The following is a 26,286-nucleotide window of genomic DNA, read 5'->3' on the forward strand; positions in this document are numbered from 1 at the left end:
TATTTATTTAATTACAATTACCATCTTTTCTCAAGGCCGGCAATTGCGAGTGTATTTGTTACACTTTTTTTTGGGCCTCGTAGGGATGCAGGTTTTATAATTTGGCCATCAAACACAGGCTGATCATAATTCCCTAGAGAAGCACTTTTTTCTTCTGTTGAATAAAGAGAGCGAAAGATAGTATTGGGGTTATCAGGTATTCAAGTTCAAGTTGTAACAATGAAATTATGTGAGGAGGAATTGCATTTAATTGGTTTGAATACATCTGTCGTCGTACTAACTTGCATAGATATCAGATCACTAAAGTTATAGCATCCTTTATGTGAATGACTACTACTTAATACCATTAGACAGTCCTAACTATCCACAAAATATTTTTAGTGTTGGAAAAAAAAAACAATAAATTATAAGAATTCATGAAAATCTCACCTGTCTGAGATAGTTCTCGAACTGTTGTAGAGGAAGGAATAAAGATGATGGAAGCCAAAATGAAGCTTATTATGTAGAAGGCCTTCATATTGGAAAGTATATAGGTTGTTGTAGATTTAGCTCTCCCTGATCCACTCTTATTTATAGAGTCTATCCATGCACATGCGAACTTCTGTATATGTATTCACACGCACGTGAGAGAGAGATATGAAGGATATGCATGGTTCTAATTTGTTTGTCTTAATTAATAGAAAATTTTGATAAAAAAGATAAAAGAATTATTAGAAGATGTTAAATTGGACCTACTTGAAATGAAAGAGACATAGCACGCAACTTGTGCTACAAAACACGTGAGAAAGGAGTTTAGAAAACCAAAATATATGAATCAAGAAAACTAAAATTTGGATAGTGAGTTAAGATGAAATTTGAAAGTTAAATAAAATATTTTTAAAATAATATTTTTGTTTTAAAATTTAAAAAATTAAATTATTTATTATATTTTATGTAGAAATTTAAAAAAATTATAATGATTAAATGAGATGAATTAAAAAGTTTTTTATATTTAAATCTCTTCTAAATTTTGAAATATTGGGAGAGAAAATAAAGTGTATGCTTTATTGACCCCAAGTCAATGCCAAGATATTATATCTGTGGCTGTAGCATGTTCCTTATAAGATAATTAGAAGAAAGGTCGAACCATAAGGACCACTTCAACCTAGTGGGTTGTGTCAGGTTGCATTTGGATGTTAGGATAATTTTATATGATTTGAATTGATTTGTTAATAATAATATTTTATTAATTTTATTGAAATATATTCAAATATAAATATATTGATATTTGTGTTTGAGTATATAAAGTAGTTTAAAATGAATTTAATTTTTTTTTATAAAAGGTTAAAAAATTAGTAAATTACATCAATAATTAACTTAAAATAGATTGAAAAGGTGGAAAAATGATTTATACATAACATATAATTTTCATAATATTTTACATAATTATATTTTAAAGGTGGAGTTATTTTTATAAAATAATTTATCAAAATAATATTTAAAATATTATTATGAAATATGTTGCAAAATGTGATTTGTCTATCTTTATTCATTCAAATTTGGCGTGCTGGACAAACACTGATAGATCATTGAGTGGCATCATTTCTCGACAAACAAGGCTACTTATGGGTGTCTGATTGAATATTGTTCTTGTTATAAGGGTAATCTTTCCTCTTTCCTTTTTACAACTCATATAACATTGCTACAGTAAATGAGTTCGTTATCTAAAGAAACCAAAATTAAATCCTCAAAAATCTAAATTTCAATAGTGCTTGCTAGAATTCAATAATAAGTGAAGATTATACATGAATTGGCATGGGTTTCTACTACTTGAAGGATTGTGACATGCAGTATTCTAGCTGGCCGGGTGAGAATTTTTACCACGTCAAAAATTAGAAGTTCTGGCATCTTAAAGTACCATGCAAAAGCTCTTTGGTACGGAGGAAAATTGGAAATTCATAAAAATATCCTTTATCTTAAAATATGGTTATGAAATATGATGCAAAATGTAACTTATTATCATATATTATTATTCATTCAAATTTGGCATGCCATGATCATTTCTCGACAAACAAGACTACAGTGTCTGCAGATTGAATATCGTTCTTGTTATAAGGGTAATCTTTCCACTTTCCTTTTTACAACTCATATAACATTGCTACAGTAAATGAGATCATTAACTAGCCTGTTTAATGGCATAGATTACTGTGGTTCAAGGGACACATTCTTAGAAATGCTCTCTTTTTAGCTAGCTGGCTGTTATAGAGTACCTTAACACGCTAAAAGAGATTGGATTTTTTGGGACGAATCATTTTGTCTCAAAAAATCCAAATTTTGACTTAAAAAATTTTTGGAGATGAAAAAATTTCGTTTCTATTTTGTCACAAAAAGTTTGTCTCAAAAGGTTTTTAGAAACAGAAATTGTCTCAAAAAATATTTTTGAGACGAAATTGGGCGGAACCATTCGAAAGCGTTCGAATGGTTTTTTGAGATGAAAATGGTTCGTCTCAAAAACTCATTTGAATGGATAAGTTTTCGTTCAAATGGTAAGATAATTTGATTCAAAAGACCAAATAATTTGATCATGTTTGAACGGATAGCCTGTTCGAACAGATTATATTTGTTCGAACACCTAAATTTTCATATTACTTTTATTCGAACATAAATTTTATTGTTCAAACAGACATCATATGATCGGAAATTTTGTCCGTTCGAACGGGATTTGTCGTATTACTATTGTTCGAACAAACATTTTGTTGTTCGAACAATCATTATATTTACGAAAATTATGTTTGTTCTAACGAAATGTATTTGTCATTTATCGTTCGAATGTGTTATTTTCTGTTTGAATGGATTTATAAATTGTAATTTACGTTCAAATTGAGTATTTCCCGTTCAAATGGTGCTCATCATATAGAACTGATTTACTAAAAATTCCATAATAATATTACAAATATGGAAGAAATAGAATTTAAACATCATAATTGTTCAAATGTCAGTGTTTTGCAACAAAATAATAAAATGAAAATTAAGAAAAATAAGTTTTAAGATTGTGGTGGTGGCATAGATTTTTGGAACATCATTGATTGCCACTATTCAAACAGTTTTTGCTTATTCATCTCTAGCCTCTTCTGCATGTTCTCTTCTAATCTCGCCTCTAAATCCGTTGCTTCATCTAATCGGATCAACAACACTTTTTCCTTGGATCTCAATTGTTCTATCTCAAGTCTTATTTCCTCTAATTCCTTAATTTAGTCATTCGATCTGACTTGAGAAGAGGATGATGATACAGAGGATGGCTTCACGCAACGTCCTAAGCCCCTCATATTCCATCTATCTCGGAAGGTAATATGAGGTGTAAAAAGAAATTTAAGAGAAGATGCTACGTAGAGACCAAAACTGTAACTTATTGTGTGCAATTCAAACAATATAGGCCAAAATAGTCAGAAATGAAAAAAAGGGGAAAGATTACTAGGAGACCAAAACAAATATTTTGCTTCTATGTAGTACATATTCAAATTGAAAAATGATTTATACACAATATATTTTCATAATATTTTACACAATTATGTTTTCAATGTGGAGTATTTTTATAAGGGTAATCTTTCCTCTTTTCTTTTCACAACTCATATTACATTGCTACAGTAAATATCAAAGTTTCAATAGTTCTTGTTAAAATTCAATAATCAGTGAAGATTATCCACGAATTGGAGTATTAAAATACCATGCGAAAGCTCTTTGGTACGGAGGAAAATTGGAAATTCCTACAACTTGGGGAATATAATCAAGCCCCGAACATCCCTTCAGTGTCAAAAGACCAGCTTGTTTAATGGAATAGATTACTGTGGTTCAAGGGACACATTCTTAGAAATGCTCTCTTTTTAGCTAGCTGGCAGTTATAGAGTACCTTAACACCTTGGACAGCTTATTGACAAATGCGTTCATGGAAAGGCACGACAATTCATCTGCTCTAATGCACATTCTCGGAAATGATTTGGTCTATGTATGAGTAATGCTAGATACAGTCTTAGGGTGTACAAGTCTCGTGTACTCTATTTAAAAGAGAATGGATTCTACCATTAAAAACTTAATTTTTTCATGTGGGTCTTAACTTATCCACTTTTTTCAAAATAAATATGTGAGAGTTACATACCTTAATATTGCAAATATAATTTCTCTTTGGTGTATTCTATATATGTCGAAGGAGCAAAATTCATTGGGGTTTTATAGCTGGCCGCAAGCTATCATACACCATACACCACTCATATGAGCTTAGTAGCAACGGAATTTGTAGTCTTTTTTTTATCCAAACTGATTTATGGAGAGTATGGAACAGTCGGATACCGTAGACGGAAGTTGAAGCATGGGGAACATATTGTAACCCCGTCCCTTTACAGTAAGGCGATTTGGTTTCATGTACCTTTAAAATTATCTCATCTCATCTAAATGTTCAAATATCATTCAAACACAAACATTTTTCAATTTCAAATTTTTAACAAAAATCATATTAAAAAATCATATTCTAACCCTTTTTTAACTTTATAATTTTTTTATTTAATTTTTTTTCTCTCCTTTCCCAAAACTCCATAAAAAGTGTAACTTGAATCATTTAACTATTATTCACAATTTATCTAACTACTATTCACTATTTTTTCATCTTATCTCTATAACGAAATGGGATTAATTATACAACTTTTTTTAAAAATAATTATGAAGATTGAAGTATTACTGTAACAGCCCGCTAGAAATTCAATGGTGTTAAAACTCCGTAAGTTTTCATGTATTGACCAGTCGTGTGGGTTCTAGTTTGTCAGCATAGTCAGTGTTACCACTTACTATGGTGCCATAAGTGCAATTTTATTTATTTTAGATTGTTAGAAGTGTTAGAATGTAATATGATCTACGCCATTAGACTCAGTTGATTATTTAAGATTTTATGGCAAAATAATCTCATTTTCAGTTTTCGAACGAAAAACTTGTTCGAAAATGCGTTTTATTTATTTCGAGGAACTTCGGGGTTGAATTTCGATAAATGAATTGCACGGTTAGTTTATGTATGTGCTTAGGATTTTTCAGTGCAAAATTTTATTTTTCACTTTTCTGGAGTGAATAGTAACCTCAATTGTAGCACCTAGTTTAGTGTTTTCAAAATCACAATGTGGACTGTCCAAATTAGGTTAGGAAAGTTTTATTTGGGTACTTGGAAAGGTCTTAGTCACATTTGGTGAATAGTATTGGACACTTGGCACCAAGAGGAATCATGTGATGGATTGTGAAGGAAATCAAGGTGTGAGATCATGATACCTAAGCAAAACTCTATTCCATCCAACCATCCAAATTGTACCAAACCAAAGAAGGTTTCAACCTAGTGAAACCCTAAATAGTTGGAATCCATTTGAAATCCCAAAAGTTTGGTTGAAACCAAAACCCTAAACGGTTTCCCCAAACTCCAAACTTGATTTCAAAACCATAGTGGATTTGATTTCTAGAATTGTGTTTAATCACTTGATTAAATCACTTTCACATGCTATTAATTTCTCAAGTTTATGTCATCACATCATTATCGAACCCTTTAAACTTTGAAAATTTGATTGGGCCAAGAAAAATTAGATTTGGACTTGATAGCATCTCAAACCCTAACCAAACTCTATTTAAACCTCAAATTGAAGCTCACTTGTTTAAGGCCCTCGAATTTTGGCCACTTGGTAAAGCTTCTTGAGGAAGTGTTCACCCACCCATGACAGGCCAACCTCTACCCATGAAAGCCTCAAATAGTCACCTGATGTGAAACGAAAAGGCCACCTCACTACCGCGCTTCTCTTGGAAGTTTCCTTGGCTAAAAACCACTCACTATTTGCACCTATTTGTGACCTAATCACCATCCATCAAGGTGTCACTCAAGCCCATCCTTCCCTTTTCAGAAGCGTATTAGGCGTACAAGTCATCATTTCACTCATTTCAACCATTTTTCATTTACATTCTTAGAGAGAACACTTAAAAGCTCTCTTGAGCAGTTTTATGTGCCTTTTGGCATGCCCTTTTTGGAACCCTTATAAGTATTTTCTCACAATGATTTCTTCATGAAAGTTGTTTGTATTTAAGTCTAGTTTCCGTGGCTACCTTGCTTGTATGAATTCATGGTTATTTGATTGGTCAGAAGTTAGGGGTTGTCCCTACAAGAAGTTTTTAGTGCACCATTACCCAAGCTTCATGGGCAACGAAGGGCCTATGAGGACAAACAAGCGAATAATCGACCTTGAATGAAATTTTGAGATATGTGGTTGCACTGAGGACCAAAAGGTACTGTATGCTCGGTATCTATTTAAAGGAGAAATCGACATATGGTGGGATACACAAAGACAACTTCTAATTAGGGAGTTGGGAACCCTGGCTGCCTTAAGTTGGGAAAGATTTAGGGAGGAGTTCGATAATCAATTTTTTCAAGAATCAATGAAGCAATAGAAGGCATAGGAGTTTGCATTATTGGTACAAGGCAGCATCTTTGTGGAACAGTATAATACCAAATTATGGAGTTGGGGAGGTTTGCATCTCACCTAATTTCTATTGAGAAGATGCAAGCCCAAAAGTTTCAAGTAGGTTTGCATCCATAGATCCACAGCCAAGTGGCCTGTCTCCGTATCGAGAATTACCAAGAGTTGGTTAATGTGGCAGCTATTGTTGAAGTAGATTATAGGGGCTTAACTACCCACATTAATTTGGAGAAGAAGAGAGCTTACCCATTTGCTATCAATGGAAGCTCAGATAATAAGATGGAGATGATCGGAACAGACAAAGGAAAGGGCATCATGACTGGAGGACAAATGCCCATTCCACTACCCGCATGCATAAAGTGTGGCAAGAAACATGGAGGCGAATGTAGACTCGCTTCAGAGGCCTGTTTCAATTGTGGTCAACTAGGCCATGTAAAAAGAGATTGTCCCAATGAGGCTCAAGAAAGTGGAATTGCCCCCCAACATTGATAGCAAACTAAAGCAGAGACACCATGTACCTGTTAGGGTGTACGCTGTCATTCTAGGAGATGCAACTGCTAACGTCCTAGGAATAGAAGAAGCTGGAGTCATCCCTAGTATCTCTCAATACCTTTTTATGTTTGAACTTAGCTAAGATTAGTTTGATTATGATTAGTAGTAGTACTACCACATAAATTACGATTAGGCAATGCCAAACCATCGTGGTTTGTAGCTTGTACACTGTAAGTTTCAAGTGAGTCACTGTTTTTAGTGACTAAACATCACATGAGAGTTCGGTTCGCAAGCCAAATCGTTACTCAAGTGGTAAGAGTAACAATTTGTATTAGGACTATTATTGTTCGTACTGGTATATACAAGATTACTCTATAGTAGTACGAGGAAGGCTTTACCTTAGGAAGAGCGTTATCCACCTCCTCACCTGACCACATGGATGGAACGAGATGGTTTCAAAGCAAGGATGGCACGAGATGGATCTGAGTCCAGCCAAGCGGCGGAGGAGCGTTCCATGGTAACATGGTGAAGTAATGCAATTTGACGTAATACAAAAGGATACGCATGGTGAAGGTGTAGGAGCTACTTGAGTACTCCTATTTTCTTAATCAAAATGTATAGTTTCTGTTACACGACCTAGCATTTCCAGTTCAATTCAGTCCACGTTTAGTTCAATTCAGTTCATGTTCAGTCTCAGTTTAGTTCATGTTTAGATCAAACTCAATTCATATTCAGTTTCACGTCCACCTTTATGTTATGTTTAGTGCACGTCAGTTCAGTTCTTCTCATGTCAGCTCAAGTCATATCAGTACACATCTTGTTAAATGTCAAGTCACGTCAAGCTTAGTTATAATCAGGTATGCATTTGTGTTTTTACCGTCATGCATGCATCTTGAACCAGTATGTTAAGTTATCTGTTAATTTTCTAAGATTTGTAATCAAATCTCACTTGATTGTTCCAATTACCATTCCCCCTAAAATGGTAGACAATGTGTTGGGATCTAGAGAACTCACACATGGGAGATTGGACGAGGTCGAATAGAATGTGGAGCAGATAAAGAGTTGATGGAGCCTAACCCCAATTTTCTGGACGTCAGTTTGGATATCATAGTTAAGCAATGTGAACGGCTCAGTGGAATAGTACAATAGTTTTTATTTCTAGACTATAGTTATGGAGCACTATCTCCAATACTATTTATGTCACAGACCTGTTGGACAAGTAGTATAACCTTTGGATACTAGTTCTCATGTGAATTTTGTGAAACATGTTTATGTTTTGGGATATAATACTTCTGGTAGATAGTATTGCTGAAAAAAAAAAAAAGTTTGGATCAAAACCTTGACATTCAAGAGTTTGTGTTTTAGTTAAAAAGTTTGGATCTTTTTACTAAAACGTTTTGTGTTTATATGAAGTGAATTTTTGTTGGTTGTGTTAATCATACTTTTAAGTATAGGATATGATGATCTATGTTGCAATATTTTCGTTTAAGCATAAATTTTGAAGTTGGATAAAATTGCAACAAAACTCAAAGAAAAATAGCCTACGAGAGTTTCGGTTATAATATGTTGTTTCTCAAGGTTATAAATTGTTTTTAAACTTTTCTAGTTAGATATTTGAGTAGGACAAAATTTATATGAAGAATGTAAAGTTTGGTGATTTTTAGAGTTAGAATGTGAAATCCTTAAGTTAGGGATAAAATTGTCATTTTCCTACATGTAGAGGGTGAAATGGTAATTTTATTCTAAATTAGTATTTTTCATGTTTCTAAACGTTAATTAATACTGCATGAAACTGAACATGAATCTGAAACTTGAAATTGACTTGACTGACGTGAAAATATTATTTTCGAGACACTCTCTGTACTCAAGACATGACGTGATATGAAGTGAAATGAATGTTATCTGTTAATTTATAATACGGTAAAGGAATGTATGATCTACCTTTATCTGTTAATTTATAATATAGTAAAGGAATATACGATCTGCCTGGTACTACGGTCAAAGTATATGCGCTACCCAGTACTATAGTGAACGAGTATAATCTGCCATTATACAAAAAGGATACTCATGGTGAAGGTGTAGGAGCTACCTGAGTATTCCATTTTCTTAACCAGAATGCATAATTTCAGTTACAAGAGCTAGCATTTCTAGTTCAATGAGTATAATCTGCCATTATACAAAAAGGATACTCATGGTGAAGGTGTAGGAGCTACCTGAGTATTCCATTTTCTTAACCAGAATGCATAATTTCAGTTACAAGAGCTAGCATTTCTAGTTCATGTATTTCACGTTTACGTTGATATTATTTTAACATTTAGTTCAGTTCATGTTCAGTATGTTCAACTTTATGTCATGTTCAGTTCACGTTAGTTCAGTTCTTCTCATGTCAGCTTAAATCATGTCAGTACATGTCATGTTAAATGTCAAGTCACATCAAGTTATTTATGATCATGTTATGCATTCATGCTTTTACTACCATGCATGTATTTGTAACTTGTATGTTAAGTTTCTTGTTAATTTGTTGAGATTTGTACTCAAATCTCACCATGGTAATCCCAACTACCATATCTCTCAAAATGGTAGACGATGTGTCAGGATTTGAAAAACCTACGCATAAGAGACTGGACGAGGTCGAATAGAATGTGGAGCACAGGCCAACAGTCGATGGAGCCTATCACCCATTTTCATGACGTCATTTTGGATATCATAGCTGAGGTAGGTGAACGGCTTAGTGAATTAGTACAATAACTATTATTTCCATACTAAAGTTATGGAGTGTCGTCTCTGATACTCTTTATGTTACAAACCTGTTGGACAAGTACTGTAACTTTTTGAATTTTATGAAGTATGCTTATGTTTTGCGATATATTACTCTTGGTACATAGTATTGCTCTAAAAAAAAAAAAAAATTATCCGCTACAAATATTGCATATTGTTAGTGCGTACATGGTGCGTTGCATCTTTATCTATCATGAACTGGAGCAAGTAACATTGTGTTGCATGTCCTGATGTTTCAAGTTCAATCAAGTCCCAAGCGAAATTTAAGGGCGTCACACATATCACAACAAACAAACTCTGACTTTAACACCATAAAAACAACAAAACCTTGAAACCACCTCAGAAGGCAAGAAATCCACTTACTGAAGAAAACAAAAATGATTATCAAATACATAAAAAGCACTTTCCACACTTTTTGTTAACGATAAACAATCATATGAAGTAATCAGTCACAATCTTGATCATTAGACATATGCTTGGGAGACATACGATTGTGCGAACAAATGTCCTAGGGGCCTATTCTCTGAAGCCCTTAGAAGGGATTTACAAGTCTCCTCGAGGTTCGCCCTTGGAGGTCTTCATTGCATAGAATGGAAAATCAAAGACAAGTCCTCAAAATTGATTTTTCTACAATTCTCGGCATTATCTATCATGGTTGACTTGTATTGAAGATTCCTAAGACATCCTTATTGGAAAAGTCAATCTTAAGAATTACGGGCATCTTTTGATATAAAATAAACTAGTTCTAGCCCATGGGAAACTGATCACCAAGAAAGAAAAAGGAAAAGATAAGGCAACATATAGATAAAGGCAAAAGAATTTGATTGATTTACAAAAATGTAAAAGTGACATAAGGTAAGTACGCCCTAGCTACACCAAAGAAGGAAGGAGACCCCTATGAAAGGAGAGGACCACTACAAATGTGGCATGATCGAACAACTCTACAACGAAAGACTTCTCTACAACTTGTAGGACTCTTTCCTCAACCCTATTTCCTTTATTGTATTGAGAGTTATGTAAGGCAAGAGACACTATACAATCACCAAACATAGTGAATTTTACCCCCAAATGACATATAGACATATATACGCTTTTCATGTTAAACTATGTAAATCTCAATGTCTCTCTCTTTATTTATATTATTATGCTTTATTCATTATTTATCTGATAGCTAAGCATTCGAGCATCGTATCAACATCCAAGCCACCATCACGAGCCATTTGGCCGTATTGTTCGGCTCTGGCCACACTGGAAAATTGCATCAACGATATACTTTCTTTTGTTAATTACTTATTAGCATATTATGGAAAACTTTGGAGTATTTTCACTTCTTATAGAAAACTCTTATTTTGTATCTGAACGAGATATGGGTTTATTTAGAGCTTTGGATTTGAGGGATTTGTTATTTACTCTTTTGATTAGTAAATTATTTTGTGATCGTCCCGAGAATGGATGTAGGGTTTTTTCAAACCAACTCGTTTAAAACTAAGGATGCAATGAACCTAGCATGCATCTAACAGTATGTAATATTCACAACAGATAATTTTTTTTTCCTTTCTTGAGCAATACTATGCACCAAATTAAAGGTATCCCAAATACTTTAAACATAATCCATAAACATTGAAGTGGCAGACCTTCTTGATTAGATCATGAGTCTAAAAGGTTTTTAATCATAAGAGTACTAGAGACCGAGCTCCTTAAGTACAAGTAGGAACTAAAGCAACTACTAGGCTATTCCAATGAGTAGATCGTGCAACTTAGTCAAGGATGCTATAATACTAACGATAAATCAGAGCATTGAGGCTATGAGCTCCACGTTGTGCCGTTGCCATCTAATCAACCTCTAGTGCCCCTCCTGATCGTGACACAAGGTCTACCATTCCAGGGGTAATGGTAGTTGGGACTACCACAGTGAGATTTGATTACAAATCTCAGCAAGTTAACAAATAACTTAACATACAGGTCAAAGATGCATACATGACAGCAAAAGTATGAATGCATACATGATCATAAATAAACTTGACTTGACTTGACATATAACATGACATGAACTGACATGACTTAAAACGAGCATGAACCGAGCTTGAAACTTGACATGACATGAACTGACATGAGAAGAATTGAACTGATATGAACTTAAACATGACATAAAGCTAAACTTGAACTGAACAAGAAATAGAGTGACATGAAACTGATCGCGAAATAACATGAACTGAACCTGAAACTGAACATGAAACTAAAATGAACTGACCATGAGATTAAAATGAATTCTGACAATCAAAATGATTTCGCCAGTTGTTTTGTCAGAAATAGTGAACAATCAGAATGATTCTACCCAACATATTCCGTCAGAGATACCCCAACAATCAAAATGATTACGCCATGAGTATTTTAATTGAGATACTCTAATAATCAGAATGATTAGGTCAAGAGTACCTAGTAATATTTTGACAGTCAAAATGATTACATCAAGAGTATTTTGAGTAGAGGTATTCTAACAATCAAAATGATTACGTCGAAAGTATCTCTCATGAATTATAAATGGAGATACTCAGACAATCATAGTGATTACGTCACGAGTATCCTAGACATGACTAACTGAGAAAATGATGTTTGCAAGATGCACTCTGAACTCAAGACAAAAAATGACATAAAAGGAAAGGATAGATGACTTGACATAACGTAACGTGACATGTACGTGAGATGTATGACATGACATAACATGAAACAGATAAACAGTATGTAACATGACATAACATGTAACAAAAAAATATTACGTGACACGGCATAACATGTAACAGACAAACACTGCTTGACATGGCATAACATATAACAGACAAACAATTACGTGACAGGGCATAACATGTATCACATAACATTACATGACAGAGTATATTATGTAACATATAATTATTACATGACAGAATATATCATGTGATCGATAAATATTTTGTGACAGAATATAATATACGTAACAGTCATACATGTAGTGACATGGCCTAGTGTGACATATATGATAACATAAGTACATAACACTGGACCTAGCTAACACTAACTATCGTTCCTCCCTTCTCTCTCTAAGACTCCCTCCCTTCTCTCTAAACTCTCTCCACAAATTCGGCTAGAGGGGGTGGGAGCTTCGGCTCCCTCCCCCCACCCTCCCTCCCTCCCTCCCTCCCTCCCTCCCTCCTATGTGTAGTGTTTTGTTTTATGTTTTGTGTTTTTTAGGCCAAATAAGGGAGAATTGTAGATCTGGGTCCTTCCGCCGACTATAGGCCAGCACGTGCCCCTCCATGGTGTTGCGCAGCTGCCGATCTTCAAAACCACCAAATGCGACACCAATTGGAGCAGCGAATAGCCTGAGCGAGCGGGTTGAGGTGCCCAAAGACGTTCGGCGCGTAGCTCTCATACGCCACTAGGGAGCCTTCTACCGACGCCATGGGTGGCCTTTTTGGGGCCTGTGAGTCCGGGACTTCCAAGATCGACCGTCGGCTTTCCTCCTAGAGTGGCGCGTGTACTACACGCACCACAGCAGCCTCTTTGGGCATTATTTTTTTGTTGTTTTGCAGTGTTTTCCCATTGTAATTTATTTTCTGTCTTTTCAGCTTTTATGTATTTGTAGTTTTCTATTGTTTTGTTATAGGTATAATAAAAAGAAATAGGCTATTGCCTATTGGACTTGGTGTCCATAGCAGCAGAGTCTCATTCTTCCTTTGGGAGGAGGCGGAGTGATAGCACTCCTCCTCCTTGGGAGGACGGGGGGTGATAGTATTTCTCTTCTTTTGGAGTGGGGTCGTTTAGTTTAGTTTTTATAGAGTGTTATTCTCTGAGACAAATCGGAAGGTTTGTTAAGAGAGAGTTTATAGAAGTTATAACAATGTCCGTCATAAGGAAATTTGTGTGCGGGGGTGCTTCAGAGCAGATGCATAGTTTGACTTGTAGTTTAGGTTTTTTCCTGTATTGATAAGTTACAGCTGTAACTTCAGATTCATTGAATGAAATGAAGTCTATTTCCATAAAAAAAATAAAAAGTAAAAAATAAAAAGTACATAACCAATAGTTCCCTTACCAACATACATACATAGTAATCTGACAGTAAGTTAGAAGCTAAATCACTAACAAGTAGAAACATGAATAAATGTTAACTTAGAGTAAACTTACCATTTTACCTTTTACACCTTTGAAAATGATCCTTTTACCACAAACTTAAGGACTTCACATCCTAACTCCAAAAATACAAGAATTTAAATTACTCATGTAAATTTTGTCCTAAACTCAAATATCAACTTAAAAAAATTTAAAACTAAACACAACTATAAGAAACACCATAGGACCGAAACTATCAAAGGTCATTTCTCTTTATTTTGTTGCAATTTTATCCAACTCCAAAACTCATGATCAAACAGAAATATTGCAACAAAGATCCTATATCATATACTTAGAAGTATGCTTAACACAACTAACAAAATTCACTTCACATAACCACAAAACTTTTTAGTAAAAAGATTTATACTTTTTAACTAAAATACAAACCCTTGAATCTTAAGGTTTTGACCTTTTTCAAAACATCTCCAAGAACATCCAAAAATTCAAAACATTCTTCTAACATACTCATAAGACATTCATAAGAACTAACATGCTTTGGAACAACACATAAAGTCACCAAAAATCACAAAATAGCACATGAAACACTCGATTCCTACCTTTAGCCAAAAACATAATTTCTTTCCTAACTGGCTTTGACGAAACAGTTCATCCAAGGCATTCTATGGTGAGATCTTCAAACCAAAACATCACATGGTTTAAAAATGTGTCCTAAACGTAAGGTAGACCCAAGCATTAAGCTTAAAATCACATGGCTAAAAATAACTCAAAATATGGATCTAACTAAAAACATCAAATGTTTGAACCAACCATATAATCTCTTGCATAAAGATTCACATCTTTGAAACCAACACCAAAAATCTTAAAACTAAGATCCTAAAATATAGATAAAAGGTTTAGCATCGTCATATAGAAGTATCAAAACCATTGGAGTAAGATTAAACCACAAGAGACTCCAACTTTCTTAAAACAGAAACTATTTTTCCTCTTCCAATTTCTAAGTTTCTAGATCTAAGAAAATCTATCATGTAAACATGTTGAAAATACTCCATAAAAATTTTGAACCAAGATTTGTCCATTAGCTTGGTCAAAAACACAAAGATACAACACACTATCCAGATTATCGCCTAGAATGACTTTTCCAAGGTTAAAACAACTTTTGATTGACCAAAGGACCATGAAATCAAACAAACAAGATACACAGGGAAACTAGACTCAAATATGAACAAATTTTATGAATGAATCATTATGAGAAGATACCTACAAAGGTTCGAACAATGGCAACCAAAAATCCTCTTCAATCTGTCCAAGAGAGCTTCTAAGGGTTTCTTTCCAAGAATGAGGGTGAAAGGTGGTGAAGTGAGGGAAGTGGTGACCTGCAAGCCTCAAGTACTTCTGAAAATGGAGGTATGGCCTTGTATGACATCTTGAGGTATGGTTATTAGGTCACAAAAATGTACAAAAAGTGAGTGATTTTCACATCCCACATGGGACTATTTGGGGTTTTCATGACTAGAGGTTGGTCTGCCATGGGTGGAGGAAAACTTCCTCAGCCAAGGTGGCTAAAATTTGTGAGCCTTAAACAAGTGGGCTTCATTTGGGGTTTAAAGAGGGTTTGGTAAGGGTTTGAAATGCTATCAAATCCAAATCTAATTTTTCTTGGCCCAATCAATTTTTCAAGGTTTAAAGGGTTGGATAATGATGTGATAACACGAATTTGAGGAATTAATAGCATGTGAAAGAGATTTAATCAAGTGATTAAACACAATGCTATAAATTGGATCAAATAAGGTTTGGTGGCCAACTTTAGGGTTTGGAGAAACCGTTTAGGATTTTGGTTTCAACCAAGCTTATGGGGTTTCAATTGGATTCTAAGTATTTAACGTTTCACTAGGGTTGAAACCTTTCTTGGTTTGGCACAATTTGGATGGTTGGATGGAATATGATTTTGCTTAGGTGGCATGATCTCACACCTTAATTTCCTTAACAAACCGTCTCATGGTTCCTCTTGAAGCCAAGTGTGGCTAAGATCTTGCCAAGTGTCCAAATAAAACTTCTCTAACATAATTTAGACATCTCACAAGCCCATTGCTCAACAGTCGACCCCGGGGTAAGGAAACGCTGGCCCTATACTTGGCGATCTCCCCTCAGGCCGCCTTCTCAATGTTAGTACGCGAGGAGGATAAGGTCTAGAGGCCGGTCTACTACACCAGCCAAGTGTATCAGGCGGCCAAAGCTGGGTACCCCTGCATAAAGCAGCTGGCCTTTGTGCTAGTAGTAACCACGCGCAAGCTACGCTCATAGTTTCAACCTCACCCAATAAGGGACCTTACACAAAACCCCCTAAAAAAGATGCTGCAATAACCAAACGCCTCAGGACAACTCATGAATTGGGCAGTGGAATTGAGCGAGTTCGACATCGACTATGCATCGCGGAACACCACCAAAGGAGAACTGCTAGCGAACTTCGTCGCTAAGTTTACTGATTTTCCAGTAGAGAACGATGATGCACCTCCCATGAAGCCCTGGCAATTATTCGTTGATTGCTCATCTTGTCGGGTTGGAGGGGGTGGGAGTTCATATCGTCACGTCCAAGGGAGAGGAGTACAATTACGCAGTCAAATTGGCGTTCAAAACGACGAACAACAAGGCGGAGTATGAAGCATTGCTTTTAGGGCTAATGGTGGTCAGGTCTCTAGGCGCCACTAAAATCGAGGTATGGGCAGATTCTTAGGTAGTGGTCAATCCAATGCGAGGGGAGTTTGCTGTAAAAAGCGAAAAGTTGAAAAAACACTTAGCACTAGTAGATGCCGAGCGCCCCCATTTTAAGTATTTCAAGATTCAGCAAGTACTGATAGTGGAAAATCAAAAAGCAGATAACCTGGCATGCGTGGTGTCCGGATAGGAGGACTGCCCCTGCTAGAGCAGACATTGATATGGACCGTGGAAGTACCTGCTGTGGGGATTGACATAATAGAATATTGCCCGGAGCCCCATATTGGGTGGAGGACATAATCTGGTATTTGGAAACCAATAAGGTGCTAGAGGACAGACAGGAGTCCAGGAAGATTAGAAATAAAGCAACACACTACACTCTAATCGAGGGAATTCTGTATTGAAAGGGCCACTCGGTGCCTCTTTTGAGGTGCATCTCCCCGAAAGAAGCACAATACATGTTGATGGAAATACACGAAGGGATTTGTGGGAATCACTCAGGAGGAAAGGCTATGGCCTGAAAGGTAATGAGGGTGGCGTATTATTGGCCTCAGGCCCTACGGGAAGCTAAGGAATATACGCATGAAGTGTCAGAACTGCCAAGAATACGCCAAGGTGTCCCATTGCACACCAAAAGAATTGACGTCGATCACGTCGCCTTGGCCCTTCGCCCAATGGGGAATAGACTTGGTCGTCCCGCTTCCCCTGGAAAATGGGGGAGTAAAGTCTATGGTGGTGGTCGTGGACTACTTCACCAAGTGGGTCGAGGCCAAGGCCAAGGCCTTAGCAACCATCACGACGAACAACATCACGTGGTTTCTATGAAGGACGGTAGTTTGCAGGTTTAGCATCCTGCATACTATCATATCGGATAACGGAAGGCAATTCGATTCCGATCACTGTCGCAATTGGTGTCGGGAATTGGGAATCAAGTTCCAGTACTCATCCCCAAGACACCCCCAGTCTAACGGGCAAGTTAAGGCGACTAATAAAACATTGATTAGAATGGTTAAGAAATGCCTCGACGACAGAAAGGGGCATGGGCAGAAGAACTCCCCATCGTCCTGTGGGCCTACCAGGTCATAATGAAAACACCAACTAGGAAAACTCCTTTTGCCCTTACTCACGGCCACGAGGCGATGCCACCAGTAGAGATTGGAATCCCCACCTAAATAGTTCAGCACTTCGAGCAAGAATCCAACGATAGGCAGCTAGTGCAACAATTGGATTTGTTGGAAGAAGTCAGACTAGAAGTCTAAATAAGAACCGCAACCAACAAAAGAAGGGTCGAGAGATGCTTCAACAAGCATGCGCATCCGAGAACATTTAAGGTCGAGGATCTCATAGTCAAAGAGGCAGGAACAACAACACGGGACGAAGGAATGTTTGGCCTCTAGTGGGAGGGCCCCTACGTGGTCACCACCACAAATCGCCCGTGCTCCTACTGCCTCCGAAACTCTCAAGGAAACAAGTTGCCACATCCCTGGAACACTGAACATCTCCAAAAATTTTATTGCTAAGCTAATTCATTGTAAAAAATTAATGTATTTCCATGCACACGTTACAGGCCCTAATAAAAGAAGTTTTGTATTTCAATAGCAAATTTCAGGAACATAACGTATCCCATCAACGAACTCTCCTCCAACAAAATCAGCAATCTCCATCAACAAAATCAACTCCACCAATGTGATTTACATTGACAATATTAACGGGATCTGCATCAACAATTTTCTGCCCTGCAAGGGAAAAAGGGCGAGTGTAATGCCTAAGGCTACTCCACCCCTCTCGTGGAGGAGTGTGGGTCGGCCTTCGCCACCCGAAGACAAAAACTTACATTCCTTGTTAAGAGTCAACATGCGAGAGCGGGTCTAGTAACAAACTGTCCGAATGACTTACCTCCCTGCGGGATACTATAGGGAATGGTGGGCCTAAAGGTTGCCTTGTCCTGCCCGCAACGAAGAGCAGGATCAACCCCACGGCTACCTAAATGAATTATCCGGACCTCCGCTACGATGAAGTGTGGGATCAGTGCCAGCCTGACCCAAATTTACCCTTCCCTGCGATGTCAACGAGCGGGAGCGGGTCCAGTCCAAAACTGCCCTAGCAACTTACCTCCCCACAAAAGATGATAGGTGAGTAGGTGGCTCAACCTCTTGCAAAGGTTAAAGGAATGAAGAAATAATTCTTCTCAGACTTGTCCTAGAGGAATTTGCGGAATAACCGTAAGGGGATTTTTCCCTCTTCACAAAGTCTACTAGGCCTTGGCCTAATACCAGGCCCAAGGGTCACCTAACCATACTGGGAGCAAGGTTTCTTCCCGGGAAAGGAGTCGAGTAACTGATAGGACAGGTCAGCCTGACATCGCACGGCCGCATTATAAACTTGGGAACTTGCATGGGGCACATCAAGAAATGCGGAAGACCATCGATCCATTGACATCAGAACATCTATGGCTCACAAGGAATAAAAGCAAGGCCTGGAAACCACGTCACATTAATAGCGCCACTACTGAGCTACATGCCACATTCATGGTGTCGTCACAGAGTCACGCCACATTAAAAGACTCTGATAACATAAATAGTAGGAGGGGCACGAACTCCGTAGATACAAACACGATCTACACCTCCCCTGACCCATGGTGCAAATAGCAAGCTCTAGGTACGAGAAAAGCTCTCTGACCCCTAGCCCCATTCACTTATTTACAAACTTTCAAGAGAATTTACTAACTTTGGTATCGGAGTCTCCCCGGCCCCAAGACTGCCCTCTCCTAGTTGTTTTCTCCATATATTTTGCAGACTCATTTCTGAAGACCTGAGTTGTCAAAGCCTGGCTCAAAGACGTGCGAAACACACAACATTAACATATGTCTTCTTTTTAGATTTTGATGATTTTACTTGTATAAATTTATAATATGGTTAGTCTCTCGTCAAAAATTAATAAAAGGGGTATATTATCTATAATTTTTTATGTGCGCAATCTCATCATCATCAATTAGCTTTTTGTTTTTATTTTTTTGAAGAAAATTATAATTTAATATTATATTATTTATCTTTTAAAATTTATAATTATCTCAATGAAATATGTTTAAAATATGTTTTTGGTTTTAATGATGTGTTAGTTAAAATATTTTAATATAATTTACTATTATATATTATTTAGAAAATTCAAAGGTTAGTTTATTCTTCACTTATAATTAGCTTTTATATATATAATTCAAATATAACTCGTTTTCAAGGTTTAGCCTTTTCTTTTAAGTGCAATGTATAAAAAGCTTACAAGTAAAATTTTCAAAATTATTGGTAGAATGAGATTTCAAAAAAAAATAATTTCTTATATTTTTACTCACTTTATTGTTCATAAATTAATTAGGAGAGGAGCGTTGGCAATCCCCTCATCCTTTTAAAAGTTAACGCCTGGAATGACGAAATCATGGTAATGAGTTTGGTGGGGTCGAACATTTTTTAGGCTAGCTAGAATAAACAGTTCAGTTAAAATTTTTAAAGAACCCCATCAATAAATAGAAAAATTCTACTCATCATTCTTATACATCACGCATCATACAAAATTCTACTTATGATTATTGCTTGAGTCGCTAATTAATTAACAACCTTATCCATGAAACTATAACTCCAAAATAACAACACAACAGCCTTATTATAACTGCCAGATTTTATTCCATTTTCCTATATATATATATGATCAATTCTCAGCTACTTCCTTGTAACCTCAAATTTTCTATGTTATTCTTTTTAGCCCATTTCTCTAATGACTCGTTAAAAATTCTTAAATTAAAAGGTAAAGACAAAGAAAGATATTCTAGTACAATTAATATGGATGATTCTTTCATTCCGTACGAGGTTCAATCCTCCTCTTTGCAATTAAATTCCTGCAATATTGCCTTGTGTGACACAAAGCCAAATTATTCTTCTTTGCCAGGCATGCATTCACTCTTATTTCATTACGATAACCACCTTAATATAATTAGCAGTTGCGTTTGTAGGGAGGACATTTTTTCGCCTTCGGGGGTGCAGGCAGGCAGCTTGTATATTTTGGAGGTTTGCCGCATGCAGGGACCGCAGGCCGGCGCTTAGTCGGGTCCAGGACACTTTTTTCTTCTGTTGAATAAGAGAGAAATATGGTATTGGGCTATCAGATATTAAAGTGCAAGTTGTAACAACACAATTATGTGAGAAGGAATTGCAGTTAATTGGGTTGAAAACAGTACATCAGAATCATCTTCAAACAACTTAGTATTCCAAAATTATTGAATACATCTGCATGTCTTAGGGATTACATATTAATTGTTCCATTTTTTCATATATACTTACTTATAGACAAATTAGATCACTGAAGTTATAGCATCCTTTATATGAATGACTATTACCTAATAGTGTTAGATAGTCATAAGTCATATATACTTACTTGCATAGATAGTAGTACTTATAGACATGAAATTAGATCACTAAAGTTATAGCATCCTTTATGTGAATGACTACTACTTAATACTATTAGACACTTATCATAAGTCATAATAATTATGTATCCACAAAATATTTTTAGTGTTGGAAAAAAAAAATTATAAGAATTGAAAATCTCACCTGTCTGAAATAGCTCTCGGGCTGTTATAGAGGAAGGAACAAAGATCATGGAAGCCAAAAGAAAGCTTACTATATAGAAGGCCTTCATATTGGAGAATATATAGGTTATTGTAGATTTAACTCTTTCTAATTCACTCTTATTTATAGTGTATCCATGCACATGCGAACTTCTATTTATATATGTGCGCGTGAGAGAGAGATACGAAGGATATGCATTGTTCTAATTTGTTTGTCTTTTTTATAAGAAAATTTTGATAAAAAAAAAAAAAAAAGAATTATTAAAAGATGTTAAATTGGACCTACTTGAAATGAAAGAGACATAGAACGCAACTAGTGCCACAAAACACGTGAGAAAGGAGTTTAGAAAACCAAAATATATGAATCAGTAAAACTAAAGTTTGGACAGTGAATTGAAATGAGATAAGTTGAGATTAAAGTTAAAAATTAAATAAAATATTATTTTTATTTTAGAATTTGAAAAAGTTGAATTGTTTATTGTATTTTGTGTGCAAATTTAAAAAACTTGAATGATTAGATAAGATTAGATGAGTTAAAATGTTTTTTGTACCTAAAGTTACATTTTGGTAGTGAAGTGATCTTAAATATTTTATAAATAGTAATGAAAAAATAATTATAAAATAATAAATAATAATTAAATTAAAATAGATAAATAATAATAATAATAAAATAATAATGAATGATGAGCTATTCAAAATGATGGGAGAGAAAATGAAGTGTATGAATCTAAAAGAGAAAAAGAGAAAAATATGTTCTGACATGCATTGTGTAGACATGAGCTAAATTCTGTCATGTGATTTCTGAAATCTGAAAAATGAGCGATATTGAGAATATGAAAAGTTGTGCATTTATTTGAAAAGATATTCTGTCTTTTGTGTTCAGTGTGTGTAAACTGTCTGATTTTATTTTGATACTCTATATTATTTTGATATAACATCTTAAAACCTTTGGCATGGTGTACTGGTTTTCGTATCTGACTCTGTCTCTGCTTTGCTCTGCTCTGCTCTGTTATGCTCTGCTCTGTTTGGGATGGTACCAACTTCTCTGTCTCTAAGTGCACCCACTTTGAAAACAAAGTGGTTTTGTTGTAGTCTTTCCTGTGTGCACACTCGGGGCTCCAAGAAGAATAATGGAAAGATTTCACCTCTGTCTCTGCCTGGTTTGGCCACCGGGGTTAGCACAACCCTACCACGGGGGTGAAACATGATCTCTGCTCTGTTTGATGCTCTGTTTTGATCTGATGATGATACTCAGTTTATGTTATTCCAAAGCACTATGAGTTTTACTTGTCTTAAAACCATCGCTCTGTTACTTTTGAAAATATGTTCTGTTCTGCATGATAACTCTGGAAAATATTTTGTTCTGCATGCTCTACTTTGTAAATGCTCATGTTTACACGCTAGCATATGATTTCTGCTTACTGAGTTGTTGATAACTCACCTCCCTATCTTCATAATATTTTTCAGATGATGTGGAGAGTCCAACTGAGGACCTGGATTAGATTGGTAAGCATGATTAAGCTGAGAGAGGATGTTAGAAGAAGGAATTCTGATGTCTTATGTCTTTTAGATTTAATTATATCTTGGGCTTGGGTTTAGTAAGACTTTTGAAGTTATTAGTTTGGTTTGTTATGACTACCGGGAGATTTTGGATTCCTTAGCTTATTTTTCTGCAGTAATAACTTTGTAGAGTTTCAATGTGGTTATTTAGCGTACTTGACATTGAGTTTTGCTAATAAAATTTTGGAGTTTTATTTTAGTTGTGTTGGAAAACATGTTCTTAAGTGACAGGTAGTAATTCTCCAGGCCAACTGGGTTTGGGACGTTACATTTGGTATCAGAGACAGGTTTGAATTCTGCATACTATAAACCTTGGAGGTTTAGATTTTTGTGGGTTCATAGGATGTCAAGATTTTAGTGTAGGAACTTGAGGAATTTAAGGATTATCTTGTGGATATTTAAGTTTGGGATTCTAAAAACCTTATGATTGATTTTGATGGGATTTGAGGATTTAGATTTTGTAAATTCTAAGAAATGATTTTTATAACATATCAGGTTTTAGATCTAGTAAGCTTATTCTTTAGGATGCAGGAGATGACTTGGAAATGATCTAAGGTTTAACTTTTGAAGTTGACCTAAGTTTGACCGAAAGATAGGTTTGAGGTTCTGCTGACAAAAAACATTTGAGTTTTGGATATCTGTGGGTTTGGGGAGAAACTTCAGATTTGAGGTGTAGATTTGTATACAATAAGAGTTGATTTTGCGAATATTTATGGTTTTAAATTTTGCAGACTTTATGATTGAGTTTTGAGATTTAGTGATTTTAGATCTGACAAAATTAGTTTGTGTAGGAGATAATTTTTTTTAAGATTTAAGGTTTAGATTTTTGTGGTTTAGATTTTAAAGATGTACTGGAGTTTAGAGCGATGTTGGGTTTACAATATGAGATGATAGGAATGACTATACGAGTTGGTTAAAGATATGGCTAAGAATGGGTAAAATCATGTGTGCAGTACCAGAAGAGTTTAAAGGTTTAATTGGAAATTATTGTTTTTATTTAAATTGAATTTATTTGGTTTTGTTTGATTTTATTTTATTTGAATTGAAATTATGTTATTTTATTTATTAAGTTTATTTTATTTTGTTCGTTTCGTTCGAACCAGAAAAGCGGGTTAAGGATTAAGTTATGGCAGGAAGATGGTACGACTGAGAACGCTATTGTTATATTTAGCAGAGCAAACTTGAACTTTTTGGTGTGCTTTTATAATATCAAGGTTTGTAAGGAACGGCATGGTTTGGGTGATCTTTTTGGGGAGTATGATATTTGAGATTTTCGATTTCATGGATGTATGACACGAGGCTTTAGAATAGAAGATTGTAAGTTCAACAAACTTTAAGGATAGATTTACGGAAATTTCACCAAAAGTTTAAGGTTTTGCAGACTTTAGGAAATGATTGTTATTATTTAATGTTTTAGATTTTGAAAGCTTCGGGAGTCGATTGTTTTATTATTGGATATAAGTTCATCGATCTTACAGATTTCGGAAATTGATTCTTCTATAATTTAAGGTCAATTTGAAGGACTGATTTATAATGAGATTGAAATTTTTAATTCTGCAGGCTTGGTGTGTTAGCTTGATTTATTTTGGAGACTGATTGATCTGTGACCATTAATGGGGTTGATCGAATTTGAGTTATTGATATTGGGATTTTCAAGGGATTATTTCTTTGAGACTTGAAGGTGTTGGTCTAGTTTGGATAATGATTATTATTAGTTCGAGGTTTTAGTGGCAGGTTTTAGGATTGATCCATGTCAGATTTAAGGGTAATAGTTGGTGTAGATTCAGAAAGGAATTCTTGGTGATTTTGAGGAAAGTGTGTAATATTTCATGGTTTTGAGAGATCAAAAATTTTCTTCTACCAAAATGTTTATTGATGGTTAACTTTGGAAGTGGCTAATAGGTTACCAACTTGTAGAATACAATGAAGGTTTGTGAGTTTTAACATAGGAGTCGATTGAGATTGGCGCAGATCGTGTTGCGAAAATAATAATAATCATTGGGATTCCTTGGATGTTGTATTAAGGCTCTTGTGGAAAGATGAGATTTTGGATAAAATAGGCACCCTAGGAATACTGGACGTGTTGTGCCACTGGGGGACTAATACGAGTATGATGGAATTGCCTATGGAGACAGACTTGAGAGAACATTACTCATGCTTGTTGGGAGTTACTGATGGTATGATCCTTTTGAGCGTATTTTGGGTTGTATCTTCTATCCTGCTTTAGCATCATGTTTGATCTTACAAATTTCGAGGACGAAATTTTTTAAGGGGGAAGGATGTAACACCCTGTATTTTAGTGTATTTTTTAATTGAAAGATTATTTGTTATTAATTTAAAATTTATTCTCTTGTTTTAAAATTGTTGGATTTTTAGTTGTGTTATTTTTATGATTTTTAGTTTACGAAAATTATTTTTGAAGTGGTTTCTCTAAATTAATTATTTTTATGCGTTTAAATTTCTTCTCAAATTAAATTAACTTGTTGTGGGGTTTAATTATTTATTTTCATTTTAATCACTGCGTTTGAATTATTTTATTTTACTTGCTGTGTTAAAATCGTTTCCGTTGGATCGTTTTTGTGACCCAAGATATGAGGATTGGACCTCATTTCTTTCCCTACATTTTCTCTTTCCTCTTTTCTTTTTCTTCTTTTTTTTATTCTCCTTCTTTTTCTTTTCTTTTCTTTTTCTCCTCTCCTCTCACGCGCGCCGCACGACCCTCCCCTTTTCTCTCTCCGTCTGTTTCTTCTTCCACCCAGCCCCGCCGCCTCACGCTGCCGTGCGCGACACCGCCCGGCCCACTGTCCTTCCCAGCCACCAGCGACCACCCCCCTGTAATCTCAGCCCCAACCGCGCCGCTGTTAGCTCCCACGCGCATCACCAAGCCGCGGCACTCCTTGCGCCGCCGTCGCGCCACCCCCAGCCACCATCTTCTCACCACATCATCCTCTACCTTCTAGCAACCCAATGGACCCACCCCCACCTCCGATCTGTCACCGGTGAAGCCCCACCATCAACATTTCTGTTTTGGATATTTTTGCACTTCAACCGCCTATTGCGCCGCCACCCACGGCCAACCACCACCACCACTAGCTTCACCGACATCCCTAAGCCCTACCCTATCAATCTCGGGTCTTCGTTTACACCCGTTCAAAAGTGAGTTTTTGAGACCCACGGCTACATTGCTTTTGGCACTGTTTTGTTGCTGCGTTGCCGCTTCTAGCACCTCCGTGATCTCTCAAAAATTATATTATAGCATTGTAAGTATTTTTCCCAAAGAACTTTTGAGATTTAAATGTATTTATGCTCTAATTCGTATTTACTGTTAATTTATTGGTGGTGCCGGACTGAGTCCGAGGAGTAAGGGGATCGGTTAGATTGGATGATGGAGTTGTTTGTGTGAGATTGGTTTATGCTGTGAAATTTGTAAGCTGTTTCGGGTTTAAATATTGGTGTTTTGAGTTTGACGTTGGTCATGGTGAATATTGATGATTTTTAGGAAGTGATGATATATTTTTGGATTATTGGTTTGATGTATTGGAAATGTTTAGA

At 35.8% G+C, this 26,286-nt stretch overlaps 1 long non-coding RNA gene across 1 annotated transcript; it reads left to right on the forward strand.

The window, feature by feature from the left end:
• Positions 1 to 3,018: 3,018 nt before the first annotated feature.
• LOC121250880 lies at positions 3,019 to 24,389 on the forward strand. Its single transcript, XR_005937866.1, has 3 exons — positions 3,019 to 3,031; positions 8,629 to 8,635; positions 24,244 to 24,389. It is a non-coding gene; the product is annotated as an uncharacterized LOC121250880 (long non-coding RNA).
• The last annotated feature ends 1,897 nt before the right edge of the window (positions 24,390 to 26,286 follow it).

The sequence above is a fragment of the Juglans microcarpa x Juglans regia genome, chromosome 2D, assembly GCF_004785595.1.
Source record: "Juglans microcarpa x Juglans regia isolate MS1-56 chromosome 2D, Jm3101_v1.0, whole genome shotgun sequence".
Lineage (NCBI taxonomy): Eukaryota > Viridiplantae > Streptophyta > Magnoliopsida > Fagales > Juglandaceae > Juglans > Juglans microcarpa x Juglans regia.